The following is a 15,373-nucleotide window of genomic DNA, read 5'->3' as shown; positions in this document are numbered from 1 at the left end:
CCTCCCTGGTCCCCTCCCCCCTTGTGCCCTCCCCGCGCCCTCCTGCTCTCCAGGGCGCCCTGCTCTCACTGGCTCCCTTTGTGTCGCCTACATGGGGAGAGGGAGTGTTCGTGTGTGTGTGTGTGTGTGTGTGTGTGTGTGTGTGTGTGTGTGTGTGTTGCAGAGGTGGGGGAGGGTGGTGTGTATAGCCCTCCACGCTTCCAGGAGTGACACACTCTGGGGCTTTCCCCTTCCTGAAAGAAAAGCAAGTGTTGTCAGTGGTAACAATGATCCCAGGAATCACCGGGCCCGGGCGGGGTGGGGATGCCTTGTGCGCTGGCTGGCTGTGGGCGGAGGGTCTGCTAGGCGCCCTGGGTGAGGCTGTCACTGGAGGGACTACTACAGGGTGGAACTTGTTAGTGACATTCAGAGTCTGGTGATTCTGTCTGGTGGATGCCAAGCTGCGGTGCTGGAGTGAGGAGAAGGGGGCGGGGCTGACCACCAGGAACAGAACCTTCTCCTTGCTCCAAGCATTTGGAAAGCCACCTTGGTGGCCAGGATGAAAGCGCGCTCTGTAGCATGCACGTTGGGAAATTTCATGCCATCATTGCAACTGGAGCTCAGAGTGGCCCAGAGAGAATTTCGTGAAATGGGTAACTGAGGCAGAGGAGGGAGAGGAGAAGGGAGACCACCGGAGGGAAGGTGGAAAGGAAGGAAGGAAAAGAGGGAGAGGGTGGGGAGGGAGGAAGGGTGAAAGGGCAAATGAAGAAGACTGAGGGATTCTAAGAGTTAACAGTACCTCAAGTATGCCAACTCAGGCGCCTTTGGCCACCCAATAAGGAACTCCATTTTTTCCCTCCTGCTTCCGCACCAAACTCACATCTGAGGGAGTGACTCTCTCACTGGGAAGAAGTTGTTCACCACTAACTTCACAGAGCTGCCTCTTTGGACTGGCTCCTCACCCTCAGCCCTACCTTGTGTCTCCTCCTCTCCAGGGTGCCTTCTTACTTTGACAGCTCCAGGCAGAAAGAGTGAGAGGGTTTTCCTCAAGACTTCATTTCAAAATAAGTTTTAAAAAGCAGACAGTAGTTGTTGGTTTTTCTTTAGGAAACTATGCCCTTGAAAATAGAATTGAATCACGCTGATTTTGTGTGTGTGTGTGTGTGTGTGTGTGTGTGTGTGTTACATGCTGGTACCAAGAAAATCTTCCATGATGAGTGTATGATGCTCTGAGAAAGTTGGGTCAAAAGACAATGCTGCCTGGAGAAAAAGATTCATTGACAAAACAATTCTTGATGCTTAGAAGAATGGGAACAAAATGTGCCAGAATAATCAAGTTGCTTGTAGTGTGTTTTTTAAATGGATTGTTCTTTAACCATGTATATGTGGTCACTTCCTAACGGTTGCATTTGATTTTGAACTTGGAGAAAAGAGAACTTCATTGTGGAGGCTTTGGTCATTGATGTGGCATGCTATAACAGTTCAGGGAATTGGAAAGCCTCTGCTTGCTTCATCCAAGGTTAGCTTATGCTTATGGCAGGTCTTTTGAAAAACTGGGAAGAGCTTCTTATAGGACCAAGATTGTTCTCCTGGGCTAGTGATATTAGGAATTATTCCATTGACCCCTGGCTAACAAACTCAGATATGCCTCTTCTTCTGGGTGTCTTTGGCAGTTAGTAAAGACCATTTGCCTTTTCTAGTACTTTTATAATAAAACAACAAAACAAAGCACTAAAGAAGAGTTTCAAGTTTCAGCTGCTACTCAATCATGTTGAGCCAGTTTTCCAACAGATTCAACCCAAGGGCTTATAATCTGTATTCTGGTTAACTTGCTCTGGAGTCCAATTAAAAAAGACTGACTCAGGCAGGACTCGTCTTCATCTGGAAATAAATAAGCAAGATATGGGCCCAGTCCCTTGTGGGTCTCCCTTAAATACCCCTAAAGGCAAAGTGGTAAAAAACAACACCAGCTAGACAGAGAAATCCAGGGGAGCAGGGGAGAGGATTTTGCTGATGGGCTAGCTGGTCACAGCTCCATAAGGCAGGTCAGGGAGCTGTCCTCCATATTTGGTGCTGAAGTGAAGGACAGCGAGGCAGATGGACAGCAAAGAAAGGAGTGTTGATGACTCTGTTACAGAATCCCAGGGAAAATTTGGGAGACCTGTCCTCCAGACACTTTCCTGTCCCTGACCACCCACACGTGCCGCCTGTTTACCGTGCTTCTTGCCTACTAGCCTCTGTGCTCAAATTGAACTCTTTTTCTCTAATTTTGTGCAGCCTGCTTACTCCTGGGGCTTTGTTTATTTTCCAGCTGGTTTTCTGCTTGTTTCCCTAACAAAGTAGATGTGCTCACAGATGCGCCTTTCCACCACATTTAAAAGTAATTGTAACCCCTGATTTTTTTAAAAAAAGGAAAAAAAAGAGCAAACAGCCTTGTTTATCTTCTTAAGCAGAAAGCTGTAATTAAACTATTAGTGCCATTATCAGGGCTGCTGAACAGTGAAGCCTGCACACTCCCAATAAATTACATAATCTGGGCATAGTAAGAATTTTGTTTGCCTCTTAGCAGCAATTTATGAACAACAAATCAAGCAAATACTCCACACTCTGCCCTTTCTCCCATTCTTCTCCTGCCCCTAAACACGCAGTTACTGTTTATTCTTTCTGAATAAATTCTTCATTGTTTTAAACTACTTCTGTTAAGTATTTGCTTTATCAAACCCACTCATTGTGTGTAAGTTCATCTTTAATATTTTGCACTTTTAGCAGTGCTTCAAGGAAATAAATACACACACATTCATTTTACTTGATGATCATGTAACCTTTTGAGAAACAACTCCCTTCACTAATCTGTACCTTGTTCCTGAATAAAGAGAACTGGGCACTTTGAATACCAATTAAATACTTAAATTCTTTCACGTATACCCTGTCCTTGATAGTACTTAGTAATACTATCATTTGGAAATAGGTCCACAGATGAAGTGTAGGATACATTCACCTGCAGTCCCAAACCAATCAAATAACAGCATTAAAATGTGGGTATTTCATCACTATATTAAAATGCACTTCAGTTGTGCCTAAACTGAGGTAGAACAGAAATCTTCTGAGTCGTGTCTTTTATTGGTCCAAGAGGGTCCCTTTTCTAAGTTTTGAGCTTCTGCTCAGCATTTGGAACATACAAATATCTATAGATGGTTACTTGCGGAAGACAAGGTAAATGCTAAGAAATACAAGACAAGGTATTTGCTGGAAGGTATCCAGATACCAGGCCTCCTTCAGAACACTGGAAGTGGGGTGCTTTATCCCCTAAGAAATGCAAATGTGTTAAAAAGGACGTTCTGTAACAGGAGGGTATGTTCATAGTGTTAGTGGCAAATGTTTGTAATTGTGTTCTCACTGAGTAATGGGTGTCACTGACATTTACCTTGAGAGAATTTACCTTGCCTTAAGAACTCATTCATTCACTGCAGTAATTAATACTGTGAGTAAATAGGAAGCCCTTTTGCTCAAGCATTTTATTTTTCCTGGTCACCTCATCCCTGCTTCCACAACTTCTATTCATGAGCCAACATGAGCCCCAAATTTGTGTTGGTAAATTAAACGTTTTTAGGCTCAACTGTTTGAGCATTATTAATTTTGTCTATATATCTGAATATGATATTTACTATTATCTTATGGCTAAGTGGTGTTTATCTATATGCCTTCATATAATTCCATTGCATAGAAGTCTAAAGAAGTGGGTTTTAGATGAAAACCGAGGTCAGAGTCAGAGAGTTTGGTCCTAATGACCTCCCTCCTGAGACCACCGGAAGTCACTCAACCTTCCTGATCTTGATTCACCAGCTCTAACATGAAGGATTTATATTTAAAAGCTCTAAAGTCCCATCTGATCTAAAAATAGCTGGTGCTTCCACAAAGAACTGTGATGTATTGATTACATATTATACCACTGATTTTGTGTATGGTCTTATTGACGTGTAGAGTGTACAGAAGAAGATGATGACAGTAAGAGTGAAAATATTTTATCACAATACATGATAGAAACATTATCCTAACATGAATATATACTATAGAGACACATTTCTATACATCACATTAATGAAAATATTTTAAACTTAGGCACCCAGGGAATCATTATCACAGTCAATTCCCTATAAATATTTGTTGTATAACTGAATAAAATAGAAGAGAAATGGAATAAATGGAAAGTAAACTGATTATTAATATGGTTCTTAGTTGGTATTCCAAGATTTTTAAAATATTTTATTTATTATTTTTATTTTATGTGTATGCGTGTATTGCCTGCACATAGGTAAGTGCACCCATGTTGTGTAATGCCCGCGGAGGACAGAAGAAGCTGTCAGTTCCCCTGGAACTGGGGTTCAGACAGTTGTTAGCTGCCATGTGGGTGCTGGGATTTGAACCGGGTCTTCTGCAAGAACAGCCAGTGTTCTTAACTGCTGAGCCATCTCTCCAGTCCCCAGTATTCCAGGAGTTTTAACTTGCTCTCCTCTCTAATTAAAGTTTAATAGTATGTGAAATGCATATTTCTTTTTACCTTTTAAGATATCTAGGAACGGTAAATCCATACACACAAGTTACATGCCAGATCAACAACATTCAATTTGTAATATACAAACAAATTGTATATTATGTTCTAAACTAATGTATGTTAAGGACAAAATGAATAAAGCAAGCTAAGAGGTTAAAGAATAGACCATTTCAACATGGGTAGTGGAGAAAGCTACGGGAAGGCCAGGGTAAAGGCCCTGCACCAGGAATGTTCCAGGTGTGTCACACAGCCCCGTGGGTTTGAAGAGGGCTGAATGGGGAAGAATAAGAGAAGAGATTCCAGAAAGAACTGCTGGGTCATACAGCGTCAACTTTGCCTTTACTCTTAATGCCACCTGACAGGTCTTAAGAGAATCACTGGAGCTCATGTGTAAAGAGCAGCCTGCATTGGGAAAGGGAGGAAGTAGGAAAGTCAGTTTGGAGGCTTAGGGTAATCAAGAGAAACAAAGTTGAGTCCTCAGTATGGTACAACCTAAGCAGTAGGAAGTGGTAAGACTCCACTGGTACTTACAGCTCTGGTGAACAGCCTTCTTTGATGGATTGATATGGGGCATGAGAGAAGAGCCAGGAGAAGCTCAGAGCCTGGAGATGAGCAATGAAAAGGATTATTTGGGACTGACAGAATGGTCAGGAGTTCTAAAACAGACCTGTCAAGTTGATGATGTTTGTTATACATGTAAGTGGAGAGATCAAACAAGCAATTAGATGTCTCTAATATAAATGAAGTCTTGCATGGAAATAACATTTGAGTCAGTACCATACAGAGAGCACTTACTAGATAGGCAGCATTATTAATAATTGCTAGGTCAAGAGTTTCATAAACATTTCTCACAATGACTCCAGAAGATTAACATTGTTCCAGTGCATACATGCAAATTAAGACACAGAAAAATTAAACAAGTCAGTGAAGGTAGTTAGAACAACTAACAAGAGAAAGAACTGGAGGGAGGATCATGTTATAGGTCTTCAAAATCCATGCTCTTAAGGGTTTCTCTCCAAAGAGTAACCTAACATCACCAACTGTTATCACAGGTAACATTTAAAGCCAGGTTATCCCTGAAGGAAAGAAAGAGATTGATATAGGATTGCATCCTGTCAGTTTTACAAAACAAAAATGTGGCTGAGACCTACCATAATAAATTTACTTTATTTCACCCCCACACATATATTTATAATTAGAATAAAATCTTCTCCCAAATATCCTCATAAAATGCAAATATGCTGTTTTTTTTTCCGTATGGTTCTATCCTATCCCTTCTCTGTGGCATCCTAATGTATTTTAGTTATAAAACTGCTAGTTATGATCCACTTAAATGACTTTACAAGTCACAGTTTGATAAATATTACTTAATTGGTGGCATTCTAGGGATGGTTTCTAAACTTGGGAAATTTGCAAAGAAATACCACTTGATTCTTCTGTTTGGGGGCAGGGGTGTAAATTCATTCTCTTATCTGAACCGAGTCAGAAAAAAAAGAGGTGGGGGAAAAAAGAGGCCTAAGACATCAGACGCACTGTACTTCTCAGGCACCACAGGTACAGAGCCGTACTTGGGATATTTTGAGAAGCCCATAAAGATGTTTTAATTTCCTTGAAAGTTGGAAAGAACAATACACATAAGAGAGCCCATAAAATATAGTAAAATTTTGTGTATGTGGCAAAAGGGGTCCACAGAAGGAAAAGTACCCCTGGCCTATGACAGTGAGAGGGACTTTTTCTCCCAAGGTGGGACAGTGACTGTAAAGATGGAACCTGGAGACTGCCTTGGTTCTGATTCCTACTCTGTCACTAGCCTTGTGATCTTGGGCAAGGCATTCCTACTCTGTCACTAGCCTTGCGATCTTGGGCAAGGCATTTCACCCCTCCATCCTTCCTCTATAAAATAGAACTCACGATGCTGCCCATCTTGGAGATTTGCTTTGAAGACTAGTAACTGAATGAATGTGAATCCCAGAAAAATGTTGGGCACACGATGAGCGCTCACTAGCACAAGTAGAGAATGCGTGTGTTACGTTTCTCTGTTCTGCCTCATCTTTAGTCTGTCCTTCCAAGATAATTACCCCCCAACTCCTCCACACATACAACCCACCACCATTGACGCCTTTCTGGTGACTAGACCTGTGTCCTAGGAGCAGAACACGTGAGTTAAGGAAGCAGAAACGTGAGCACAATAAGTACATTGTCTTGAGGTTACATTTGATTTCTATTTAATCATTTTTACTTAAGCTACAGAATAAATATAAATAGCCCAACAGAGAAGAAGTCACCCCCGGGTTCTGAAAATTAGGAAAATTTGCACGAAGAATAGTCCATGCTCTGACTAGAGTTGATTGAGCAATTTTGAAATATACCTACTGGAGATTTCAATAATCCCTTGAATTTGGAGGACACATGGAACGTGAAGGGAGCTGCAAATGTTGCTCAGTTGGCAAAGTGCTTGTCTAGCAGTCATGAAACCCCAAGTTCAGCCCCCAGCACCACATACACTGGCAGTGGTGGTGCACACCTGTAATCCGAGCACTGGGGAGGTGGAGGCAGGAAGAGCAAAGGTTCACAGTCATCCTTAACTCCACAGCAAGTCTGAGGCCAGCTGGGCTACATAAAACCCTGTCTCTCCATCCCCGTTTCCCCAAACAAAAGAACTATAAAGAAAAGAAAATTAGAGAAAGAGAGATGCAAGAACTCTATAGTTTGAGAGGCCATCCACACACGTCAGAGGATTGCATCAAAAGGCATCAGGGCTGATAGCTCAGTGGGTAAAGCACTTACCATGCAAGCATTAGGACCTGAGTTCAAATCCCCAGAACCCACATAAAAACTGGGCATGGTAGCACATGTCTATAATCCCAGTGCTCCTATAACAAGACAGGAAACAGAGACAGGGAAATCCTGGGAACTCATAGGCCAGCTAGCCTGGTGTGTGCAGTGCCAAACAAAAATACTCTGTCCTCTGCCACAGTGTAAGGTCAGGACTGATGCCCAAGGTTGTTCTCTGACCTCTATACACATGCATGTGGCTCACACACGTGAGCACACACATATACATACACATGCGTCATACAAATACAAATATACACACGAAGATCTTTAAAAGTACAGCGTCGTAATTTTGGATAGTTAAGAGGAACATCTTTTCTTATCTGAATAATGGGCACAGGGTTCGGTGATAGGTTTGGAGAAGTGTTGGTTCCAGGAGCCAAGTCCATACATATGAGCTGTATCACATCTCTGAACCTGTAATATGTTTATTATCACCTGCCCAATTGTCTTTGGCTCTTTAAGAACCAAGTGTGAAAATGCTTTGCCAACCGTGAAGGGTTGGATGAAGGACAGAGACAAATGTGGTAGGTGGACGGGGCAGCTTTCAATGTCTATTTCCGGCAAAAATAAGACACGAGGAATGAAAACTGTGAGAAATAAACTACTTCCACCTCAAGTGTTGCCTTTGTTAGGGCCCCAAACTAAATTCAACCTAATGGTCTCCAAAGGCTGAACACATTTAGCAGTTTATAAACTGAGGTCCTTTTGCTGTTTCTGCTGTCAGTTCTCAGTGTACAGAATATGGTCTCCTTAGAATCTTATTACCACTAAGAGACAAAGCGCTTGAATTTTACAAGTGCTTTTGAGTGGCTGAGTTCTTTTAACGTCTCCTTGAAGTCCTACCTTCACTTCAACTGCCAATTTGAGAGCGGTGCTCAAGAAAGAACCTGTCATTTCGAAGTAAAAGCACCTGTACCCCACACTAGATCCATGTGGAATGCCACAGGGAGTATTGATCTAACACCACACAAGCAGCCAGCCAAACAAGCAAATGGTTCCTTCCTTCATGACCTCTTCTCCCCTCCCTTTCGTCTTCTTTCTTTCCCTAGCTAAATGCCCGAATTATTTGCTTTGACTTTACAAAAGCATGACCAAACATTTCAAGCCAAAACCTTCATTTCTGAGAGGGAGAGACTTAAATGGCCCCTGTGGATGTGCGGAAGTCTAGGGCTGTTCATTACCCCCGCCCACACCCTGGAATTACAGTTCGCACAGCTGTGGAGCCAGCTGCCCTGCTTTTACTCCAGACCCTGATCCATGCTGCCTTCTAGCAACATCCTTGTTATAAACTGATCACAAAGCTGGCTGTAATCAGCTAAGAACATCCCTTTCAACAGGAAAGTGACTTCTGACAGCAGTTTCGATGAGAATTTAGCATCACTTTGCAAGTACGGAAGCAGTTTTACAAGTAGTGCCTCTACGTTAAAGTTGTTCAATTGGAACAGAACAGGCAGAAAGGAAATCATGAGTAGCTTGGGTTTTATTTAATCATTTTGGGGTTGGACAGTTCGAAGCCCAAAGTGTGGATTTTATACATAAAAGAGCAAAACATTTTAAACAAATTGTCTGGAGCTGGAGTTATTATAAATAATTCAAACCACATCATATTCTTGTTTATCGTATTCCTTATTATATATAGTCATTCCATGTGATCACATGCATGTATTTTACTCAATTTGGACATAAAGGACATTTGGCTAATGGTTTTAAGCAAATTAAATGCTCAATTCTTATAATTGTGCAAGTTTTTACAATGATGAAATCTCTTGTCAAGTCCTAAAATACCAAAGGTAATTTTCCTCTGCCCTCCCACAGAAGACATTTGCTATACACATGCACTAATAAATCATTAATGTGGTTTCTGAACTTTAGCCAAAGGTGGCCCCTGTTCTCCACATTCTACTCACCACAAAACCCTGCCATGCTTTGAAGCAAACAGCCAGCCTAACCAGCACTGGCTATGAAGGATCCTTGGTAGGCTCATTTGTTGATTTAAAAAGTCTTTGTTCTCAAAGTCGATACACATATTTGCATCTGAAGGTCAGGAGATATTTTTCCAGGTGCCTTGAGAACATTTCAGTTTCTAGAAACAAAAGACTTGCTCTTATTCTTCTTGTCCACTAAAATCTGAATCCAAATGTGTCATGCTTGGTTTATAGACTAGCGGCCAAATAAATGGGGTGCGTTTTAAATCTAAGAGCAGCTGGAACCACCTGTAAAAATGATACCAGGTCAGGCCAAAAAAGCTCAAGTCAGCATTAAACTTACTTCACTGGCCTCTGGGTTATCACTCACTTAATATGATCTGTCTGGACAAATTCTATTGTAAAGATACCTCATAAAGAAGCTTTTGCAGAGCTTTTTCATAAACCTAATTATAAGAACAATTCAGCAGAGTTATAGCCACCAGGATCTATGTCCTATCGCCTTTCTGATTCCACTTGTTAAAGACATTGAAGTGGAAATACTGAGGTGGAACAAAATTGTGGCTAAAGTTAGCCAATACTGACAGGTCTGACATAACCATTCTATCAAGCATAATTTTTGTTCGCTCTTATTGCTATATTGCTAACTTCATTTATAAAAGGTGGAATGCCCTAAAAATAACTATAAACAAATTTTGCACAAACAGGAGTATGTTGTTGATACCCCACTGGCTTACGTGATTCACTTAAAAACACTAGTTGGTGATGTAAATTAAATCCAGTCATCACGATACTTAGTTAACTAAGATTTTTCATAGCAATTTGATGAAAAAGAAAACAAGAGTAGTAATTAATTACACTCACTGTTAAATAATAATTAAGAAAAATATATTGGGGGGAGGGTCCAATTGTAAAAGATGTAATTCATTTTCACATGATACCAAAACTCAGATCTGAAGGTATTGTTACTGAATGTATTATCCCACATAGTATTGAATGGTGATACTGGTTTTGAAAAGGAACCTCATAAGTTATCATAAGAATGTATAGAATGAGACAAAAGATAGAATAGGTACTAGTGTTCAAATGAAAGTTGTCCTCATCCAGAACTAGAGGGAAATAAAAGCATGAACAGCTACTGATAAAGTGACTGATGTCCCGTATGTTTGCTACGACTGAGCAAATACAGCTACCCCAGGCGGTGTTATGGCAGGTGTAATTCTTTCTGATTTCTGGTTCTTAGAGGACTTTCTACTGTCAGCGTATGCGGAAAACACAAACACAGTCCTGTAGTCACAATGAATCTGGAGCTCATTATAGTGTCTTCTCTAAATTCTAACTGGTCTTGTTTCTCCCATTCTTGCTTTTTTGATGACTTAAGAAAAACCAGTTGCCTGGTCTATATGGGTTCATAAGAGTATTCATTTTCTCCTTAAATCCAGTTGCTACAAACCTGTTGCTGAGGTTCAATTTGTTTTCTCTCCAGCAGCAGAGCTCTGTATCCAGGATTAGGTTGTGGTCATTTATCTTATCCCATTTTTGTTATTGCCTCATGCTAGAATGAGATGCCTACTGAGGTAAAGGTCTAGAGGCTGTGTGGCTAAAAACAGAGTGAAAGTCAGGGTAATAAACACAAGACCAGACCTCTGGCCACTCTCTGGTATCCGTAGGCTAGTGGCTTATAGTGGTGATGGAAAGAAGCTTAGGAGTACAGAAGAAAGTCACAAAGTCACAATAGAGTTGTGTCACAAACCTTTACTTGAATTCTGATACTTTGGGGCAATTTTAGGGCAAGTTTATTTTTTTCTTTCTGAACTGAAACTTGCTTATCTGTAAAATGGAAACACAAATATCTCAGAGTTATAAGAATTGCCTGAAAAGGGGGTATAAAACCAAAAGCATGGAGCAAGGATGCCACTGGGGTGGCAGAGGCAGGTAATCTCTGTGAGTTCAAGGCCAGCCTGGTCTACATAGTGAGCTCCAGGCCAATCAGGGCTATAGAGTCAGACCCTGTCTCAACAAAACAACACCAAAAACTTGGACAAGAAGGTACAAAAAATTTGTAAGAGCCAGAGGTCAGGAAGAACTGGAATGAAACTGTCTTTCTACACATGACAGGATGACAGCACTCATGAACTCATGGCAGTTATGGCTGTCTGACACAATCCAGCCAGTCAGCATTCTACCATGGAGGGAGGGGCTCATAAGCCCCTACCCTTAACTGAGGAGCTTTTGACAGTTGCTGTCTTCTGGGAGAGAGAGTAAGAGTGAATTTTCTTTAAGGGTGACTCCTGGAAGGTTAACTATGCTCCAATGGATGGCCCCAAACCCAGGAGTATATGAGTACCACAAATTGGTGAGATATTTAAAAAGAGGTCACAAAGTTGGGAGGTTGTGGAAAGGTTGATGGCCCATCTTTGAGGAGTTAAGGGGAGAAGGGGGTGAATATGATCAAAATACATTGCAAGGAATTCTCAATAAAAATATGTAGGCTAAGGAAAGGTGGCTTATCTTTATTGTGACACTTCCATTAAATAATCATGTTATCTACTTAATAGTGTTTCACAACTTTACAACAATGAAATCCATCAATAGATAAAAGCATCCAGAAGAGGTGGGAATGGACTATATCTGTCTTGTTTACCCTAAACCCTTATGATTGGAAGAGGGCTTTTCCTGTAATAGATGCTCACAAGTGTTTGTTAGTGAAGAAATGAATGAGAACCACAATCACCTGATAAGTACTTCGTACTTCAAACAAACGTACTGGATTTGTTCCTTATCATTTGGTAACATCTATAGACACCTCCATATAGCCAGTCCTAACATCCCCCTGACAGCATCTTATACAGAAGCTGTGGAGCAAGGAGGCAAACGTACCCCCTTCAACCACTCTGCAAAGCTGGTCAGGCCTCTCTGCACTACTGTATCCACTACTTCCTTCCCTCTTTCTGAAGAAGCATTCACAGACCTGATGTTCTCTAGATAGTATGTATTTGGGTCTTAATGACTGTGGAAGAGATAATACTGATTATTCATGTTACTTGACAGTTGCCCACATCTCTTGCAATTATATCATTAACTTGTCTTCATCAGTACTCAGCCCTGTTCTCCTCCCAAGTGGTTTGCTAGACAGGAAGGAAGGTTTTGAGGGTTTTTTTCCAATCTAGGCAAGTGTTCTGTCACTGAGCTATAGTCCCTGTCCTCTTGCTGCTTTTATATTTGAAACAGGATCTGAGTCTAAGTCACTCAAGGACTTGAATTCATGCTGAAGTCCTGGCAGACCTTGAACTTATGATCCTCCTGCCTTAGCTTCCTGAGCAGCTGGGATAACAGAGCTGCACCACCAGACCCAACAAGAATGCAGTTCTTGCAAAGAACATAAGACATTACATCTTCTTTTTTTAAAAAATATATTTTTATTGAAATTTTATCCATTTCATACAATAGTTCTCAATCAAATTTAGACTCCCTCCCCCACCCATGCCCTCGTATACCACCCCCCCACTGGACCTCATGCATTCTGTCAGGTATGTTAAGTCCTATCCAGTCAAGCATTTATACCCAGATGTCCTTTGGTGAACGTGGCCTGTGTCCATCTTGTTTTCTTTTGTTTCTGTTTTATTGAGCTTTTGTAAAGTTCATACAATTCTTAATCAAATTTAAGAACTGTTAAATTCTCCCTTCAACATCCATACCCCTATACCCTACCTCCCACACCAAACCTCATGTTAAGTTCCATCCAGTCAAGCATTTATACCCAGATGTCCTTCAGTGTAAGTTTATCCACTGGAGTCTAGTCAGCCTATCTAGAGATCTTAAGGAAGATCTATTCTCTCTCACCCAGCAGTAATCAGTTGCCAACAGTTTCCAGCTAGGGCCAGCCTGCCACCCATTTCCCTCACTCCATGCTGGGTCCTTGACTGATCGAGTTGGCATGGGTCTTGTACACAATGCCACCATTGCTGTAAGTTCACATGAACAAGCTTCCAGTAGCCTGAAAGCCTCTGTTTCCCATGCACCAACCCTGGCTCTTATAATCTTTCCATCCCCTCTTCCACAATGGTCCCTGAGCTGTAGGTGGCTAAAGTTTAATATAGGAGTCCTATCCAGGGACACATACTCCACAGTCTCTTATTCTCTAAAAGTTATCCAGTTGTGGCCTTCTATGTGCATCGCCTGTATCACACTCTGTTGTATAAGGAAGCTTTGCTGGTGAGAGTTGAGGGATGCATCAGTATTCTCTCATTCCCTGTTCTGCCACGTTCCATGAGGCTTAGGTGTAGAGGTTCCACTGTAGATATGTCACCTAGGGCTAGGCATCTCTCAGATGTATATTCTGTGTGTGACAAGTTGTAGAACTCTGTAACAGCCTCCATCTGTTGAAAAAAAAAAAGCTTCTTTGATGAGTAGTGTACTGTATAGTTGTCTATAAATATAAGGATCCATATTTAGCATACAATAAGAAATTTAATTTGTATAGAGATGTAACAGGGATAGGATTTTCTTTAGACTCTATGACCTCTCCAGCAAGGTATATTTGGCTATAGATACAGTGCCACCCATGAGTTCCCTCCCATTGACAGGGCTTTAAGTTCAATCAGACACTGTTAATTACCCCCAGATAACAGCATTACTACTGCACCAGTAGAAGTAGTTTGCTGTGCCAGTCATGGTCGTTGGGCTTTAGAGCTGGGTTGGACATTGATTGATTTTCTCCCTTAGCAGCTTGCATAGTATCCTCTAGAACTATGAGAGCTAGTCTTCAGGGAGAAGGCTTCTGGGTCAGTTCCAATTCCATTGCTCCAAGTCCTACATCCAAAGAATGTCCTGTCTTCAGCAGTAGGGTCTTCCTTCATGTTCTGGGAGATAACCAAGGGCTCCAGCAATAGCCTATGTTACTTTGGGAGTCTCTTGGACTACCCTGACCATCAACTCGAAGGGAGGTCTCTCCTGTCTTTCACTATGTCCCTTGCCATACAGCCCCCAGGTTTACAAATGCGCTGATGTTCAGAAACCATATAGGTATTTCTCAGAGGGTTCTAGGGTCTTCCTTCATGTTCTGGGAGATAACCAAGGGCTCCAGCAATAGCCTATGTTACTTTGGGAGTCTCTTGGACTACCCTGACCATCAACTCGAAGGGAGGTCTCTCCTGTCTTTCACTATGTCCCTTGCTATACAGCCCCCAGGTGTACAAATGCGCTGATGTTCAGAAACCATATAGGTATTTCTCAGAGGGTTACTGAGGCAACACATTTCCTCTGGCTCCCCATGCTACCCATGATCCATTCATCTGTCCTCTCTCTCCTCATCCAACCTCACCCCCCAGTTCAAGTGCCCACATTTTCCCAACCTTCCCCCTGATAACACCTGTCACCTGTCTCCCTCCATCCCCCATCTCCTGAGTTCCCTCTCGCCATCCCATGTTCCCCTGCATGTACTTCAGAAATAGGAATACTTTTGGTTTTATCCATTTTGAAAATACACAACAGGAAATGAGCAGATACTATGAAATACCCTTGCTATGCGTCTCCTTCTTGGCCCCCAGGTCTCTTTTGGGGGTTACATCATCATCAAAAGAAAACTATGGGAAACTCTCATTTGATGCACTTTTGAAAGCACACTAAAATTTTTGCAAAATAAGCCATACTGAAGTAGGCTCGATGTTTCAGGCCATCCTTCATCTCCACATCCTTAGGGTATGAACATAAACCAAATGGAATTTTTCTTGAATTCTGATGTGATACTCAAGTTCCCTTAGGAGTAAAAAAAATATTTAAATAAGAATTGAATGGAAAGAACACTTAGATGCTGTCTATTTCAACTCAGATATCTTGGAAGTGAGAAAATTAGATCTTTTAGAGTCTTGTGGTCTCTAAAAAACAATAGAAAAGGGAATTCTGTAGAATCTAAGAGTTCAGGGCCCTCAGTTCAGCAGCGTGCTGGAGCCTACTCCTGTAAGTTCATCCTAGTTGTCTGTGTACATCTTGTCCCATCTCCATCATCACTGTCAACATAGTGGTAGCTTGAAGCTGGTCATGAAGACAGTAAGTACAATGTGTTAATCAGCACACACTT

The 15,373-nt window shown here is 41.6% G+C and overlaps 1 protein-coding gene across 5 annotated transcripts in view; it reads left to right on the top strand.

Moving 5' to 3' along the window:
* Positions 1–15,373, top strand: part of Phactr1 (phosphatase and actin regulator 1) — a 580,961-nt gene that overhangs the window by 33,590 nt on the left and 531,998 nt on the right. The gene's annotated exons all lie outside the window — the stretch shown is intronic.

Source organism: Nannospalax galili, unplaced genomic scaffold (assembly GCF_000622305.1).
Source record: "Nannospalax galili isolate Female #2095 unplaced genomic scaffold, S.galili_v1.0 scaffold72, whole genome shotgun sequence".
Classification (NCBI taxonomy): Eukaryota; Metazoa; Chordata; class Mammalia; order Rodentia; family Spalacidae; genus Nannospalax; species Nannospalax galili.
This window is presented reverse-complemented; position numbering and strand designations above follow the sequence as displayed.